The sequence below is a fragment of the Pinus tabuliformis genome, chromosome 7, assembly GCF_031772625.1.
Source record: "Pinus tabuliformis cultivar Carrire ecotype Pingquan chromosome 7, CPIR1, whole genome shotgun sequence".
Taxonomy (NCBI): Eukaryota; Viridiplantae; Streptophyta; class Pinopsida; order Pinales; family Pinaceae; genus Pinus; species Pinus tabuliformis.
In genome coordinates this window covers 1,523,901,242-1,523,905,843 of record NC_142293.1, presented here as the reverse complement: position 1 = coordinate 1,523,905,843, position 4,602 = coordinate 1,523,901,242, and the positions used below count along the sequence as shown (strand labels likewise).

Sequence of the window (4,602 nt, the reverse complement as noted above, 5' to 3'; positions counted from 1 at the left end):
GCATGCATATCAAGATTAATAGGTGAGAGAAATTGGGATTCCCATATCAATATAAAGAGACAGAGCAGTCGGAGGATCAGCATTTTCTTCAAGTAAAATTTACTGCGGTGGGTTTAGTATGAAATTCTCTCTACTCGGTTCAGTAAATAATACTTAAATCATTGGGATTGAAATTTGAAATTGAAGATCTCCAATGTTCTACTCTGGAGTCTGTACCAAGGGTAGAAAAGCATACTTACTTGGAATGCTTTGCGCAGATCAGGAGCCTGAAAATTTTCTTTGCTGGGTAGTTTATCTAACTTTACTTCCATACTTTTCATAATTGAGGGATCCATGGTGCTCAGAGCCAATAGCTCTATGACTTGAAGTTATGGGATTTTCACACCCCACCTCAATTCTTGCTCTTATTATCTATTTCAATGCTCAAAGTTGCTATTTACTGAATGAATTTTGATCTTGTACACATTAAGTTTTCAAATTGCGTAATCTGGCCATGGGAACAGCTTGTTCAAATGGCTAACTGTAAGCTCACTTTTACCCAAGTTGTTGGAATTGGCACCCAAAACCGAGTCAACTGTTGTTCTGGAGGTATGGTGCCTGCCAAATTATTGCCCTCCAGGGATCTGCACAAGAAGGTATATACTTATGCGAGTGCATTTAAAATAATCAAAAGGGAGACATGCTAATGCATTTGTTAATAATATCCAGCGTTGGGATCAAAGTGCACCAGATTGGATTTATCTTACATTATGGCAATGTTTGACAAATTTCCAATTTCATTGGGAATGGCACCACTAAGCCAATTCAAAGCCAGATCCAAATTCTGTAGATTCTTTAGTTGACCAAGTTCTCTCGGTATGGTACCCAGGATATTGTTTGCACGAAGGTTCCTGCATAAGATACCAATTTGCTCGAGGTTGTTCATGTCAACAGTTCGGCAAACATATTCATATTTCTACACTAACTTATAACTGTACAAAAACTTGGCTCATGTGCAAGCTTCATTTGAGTAATAGGCACTTACAGTGTCTGCAGCGAAGCTAGAAGGGCCAATTCTGGTGCTAGAACCCCTTTAAGAGATGAGTTTGGAAGATTTCTGCATATAAATTTTTTAAACTTATTCAAGTACTTTGAATCTCAAGTATACAATGCATCAAAAGAAAACAACTGATTCAAACAACTTGGAGAGACTCAACATCAAATGTTCTTTCAATTCTACTCATTTGAAATTAAAAATGGATCTGTGATTCAATTCATCATGGGATTCTAGGTCGCACAACACCAGGACTTGGGACATGCAAGAGACGTGAATACGAGCGTCCAACACAGGACACAGCAACATTCGAAATGTGACAAGGATATATATATATTCAAAAATTTAGAACATTTACAAAATATTAATATTGATGCAACTAATTCCTACATCAAACATACAAGAAATTGGAGTATTCAAGAATCAACACACATAAAATAGTAGTTTAGGAGTTAGAACTACAGCTTTCTCATTGAGTCCCTTGATGTCATCGAAATCACAATGTATTACATAGACACTAATATTACAGGTAGACATGCCAATGGCAAAATACAAAGTAGAGCAGATAGCAGATACAGTGGATATGTTCTTTCTTGAGCTTGGTGTCTTGTTATAGCAAAGTGGTTTGCAGTGCCGACAGCTTCTCCTATAGCAAAGTGGTTTAGAGTGCCGACAGCTTTTCCTCGAGCAGACAGAATAGTGACAGCGGTAGATGGACTTGGAGAAGGGGATGAACACCAAAATTGACGTTCTTCCCTTTTTCCTGTGACCTTTGTGGTATAAAAGAAGAACACTAAAATTGGAGAAACGACAATTTCACCTCCTTCATTCTTCTTTACCTACACAATCACCTACACAATATTAGAGCATTTTCCTGTGGCTGGAAGTGAAAAAAGGAGGTGAAACTGCTTTTCTAGTTCTGTTTTGGCTCCTTGCACGTCCAACACTCGAGACATGATACAGCGCATAGCAACCTCCCGTGAAGTGAAATTTGAGATTCAACCCTAACAGCTCTGGCCTAGACATCACTGACAACTAATGCTGAGAGTTACAACATTAAATAACAAGTTGTAGCGAGCTATAAGAACTCAGAAAATTTGTGCCAGCAAGCTTTAACGAGATGGTCGACCAGGGGAACAATCGAAGTAGTACCTGGTAGCAAAGGATTCAATGTAAGAATCTGGCGCTGGGATGTACAAAGTCAAGAATTTGAAAGCAACCAATATGAGTACACCAGCCAGAGTTCCTCTGGATCCTAAGCTATAAATAAAAGCTAATGACAATTTAACAAACTAATTCCAACCTGGAATGAAAGCAGTACATGAGTAAAAAGGGATTGTTTACCTTAATACTTCTTTTGGTGAATGGTCTGATGCCGCAATGGAAACCGAGAGATATTAACCTTGCCATAAGAAAAGGCCTAGACATCACTGACAACTAATGCTGAGAGTTACAACATTAAATAACAAGTTGTAGCGAGCTATAAGAACTCAGAAAATTTGTGCCAGCAAGCTTTAACGAGATGGTCGACCAGGGGAACAATCGAAGTAGTACCTGGTAGCAAAGGATTCAATGTAAGAATCTGGCGCTGGGATGTACAAAGTCAAGAATTTGAAAGCAACCAATATAAGTACACCAGCCAGAGTTCCTCTGGATCCTAAGCTATAAATAAAAGCTAATGACAATTTAACAAACTAATTCCAACCTGGAATGAAAGCAGTACATGAGTAAAAAGGGATTGTTTACCTTAATACTTCTTTTGGTGAATGGTCTGATGCCGCAATGGAAACCGAGAGATATTAACCTTGCCATAAGAAAATGCGTAAAGATGGAAAATAACCTTTCCTTGTTTAAAAGAAGAGAGGATTGAAAATAATATGAATACCATGATGACTGGAGTTCGTGGAAGTCTACTTCGGCGACATCGAGAACTTGGTATTCGAGCATAGCAAGGGAATCTGGCTCCTTGACCAAACCTGCAACAAAATTTAATGGAGGGTTAGAGGAAGTTACGAACCCCAAAGTTTATAAATATGTATAGAAGAAACCCAGGGTACATAAGAGTAATTACCTCTCAGTGATTTCGAACAACCAATCTCTCTAGAAATTCTGCAAAAGAAGTCCCAAGGGGTTCATGGAACGAAAAAATAAGAGATAAACCTGAGCAATTGCTAATCGGAAAGCTGAATGACAATGAAAATGCCCCCCAAGCATGAGACAAAGGTCAATTCGGACACGGGTTTGATATTGCACACAACAGAGGTTTACAGAGCTGAGTATGCATGACAAATGACCCGATGAAACGGTGGAGGGGGCAGGGGTAGTTACACCTGAACTGACCTGCGCTCACCTGGATCGTTCGATCTAACCCTAGAAACAGCAACAGGGATGATCGAGATATTTGGTAGCGGTCACATCATCTTCAAATCTCCTGAGGGATCCAGAGGAGGCAAGTCCTGACGCCCGCCTGGAGAACACCATTGGAGAAACCCTACCTCTGGAATGGCGATGGGCACTCCGCGCTCTTCATTACCCGAACCGGCGATTGGCACTCCGCGCTCTTCATTACCCGGACCGCCTCAGTGACATTTTTGATCGACGGTTGTGGTGTTTGTAATCGTCTAACATCTCATCGTACGGCGTCAGAGGAGGACACGTAGGCAAAATGGGGATGGATCTCAGAGGGAAACGCCTTACGGCGTAACTAGTTAAATATTTTTTGGCAAATTAACAGGAAATTAGCAGCGAAATAGATATTGCCTTTCGGGGCTCGTAATATTCTTTTTTTTTCTACATAATTTATATGATTATTATTTTTTTATTAAGTAATATTTTTTTTTAAATAATTTTATTATTTTACTATTTTTACAGGATTATTAATTTTTTTATTAAATAAAATTTTTTATTTCATTATTTTTATTAAATTTGATTTAATAATATTATTAAAAGTTTTTTGTTTTTTGTTTTTGTTTTTTAAGTTAGATGGTTTCATTAATAAAAAAAGATAATATCTTTGGTTACAAAAGCTCAAAAGTTTATTAACCTCATTCCTACCATATTTATTGCTCATTAGATATATCTTTTAGCATGACGCTAGTTCCTTAAACAATCTTATTATCCACGACTTGATAAGCAGATAGTACAAGAAAACATACACAATCAAAATACAACAAAAAATAATTCAAACATTTGAAGAAGTAATAGGAGAAGGATGGTCTCGGGGAGGCTTGTAGTCATAGTGTACATGAGATTTCATATGTGTAATTCTACCTTTAAGCCATTCCAACTTCTCTTGGATCCGCTATTGTCCTCTTTGAACAATGACCAATTTGTCATGCAGATGCCACTGATTATCCTGAATCCCATTCATAGGACTGATAAATCCATTATGGTTCTCAAAGGAGTCCCTGTTAAGCTACTCCAAGAGGCAAGTAATGTGACATCACTGATGATCCATAGACTCGAGAGGGGCCGGGGGGTTGAGGTTCACATCCAGGTGGTTGGAGGGGATGAGGGTCCACTACCTACCCAATGTTGGGGTCCCCCAAATGCTATCTACCACATTGAAC

At 38.6% G+C, this 4,602-nt stretch overlaps 1 long non-coding RNA gene across 4 annotated transcripts; it reads right to left on the bottom strand.

Annotated features, from left to right (window-relative positions):
- Nucleotides 1-752: 752 nt before the first annotated feature.
- LOC149253633 (uncharacterized) lies at nucleotides 753-3,562 on the bottom strand. Of its 4 annotated transcripts, XR_016266221.1 has the most exons (5): nucleotides 3,105-3,562; nucleotides 2,919-3,009; nucleotides 2,378-2,435; nucleotides 1,025-1,096; nucleotides 753-890 (listed from the first exon to the last, which is right to left on the bottom strand). It is a non-coding gene; the product is annotated as an uncharacterized LOC149253633 (long non-coding RNA). The 4 variants fall into 4 exon arrangements; XR_016266220.1 differs by lacking the exon at nucleotides 2,378-2,435; XR_016266219.1 differs by lacking the exons at nucleotides 753-890; nucleotides 1,025-1,096; nucleotides 2,378-2,435 and adding an exon at nucleotides 2,445-2,587 and having other exon boundaries at nucleotides 2,780-3,009; nucleotides 3,105-3,142; nucleotides 3,374-3,562.
- Between the last annotated feature and the right edge of the window lie 1,040 nt (nucleotides 3,563-4,602).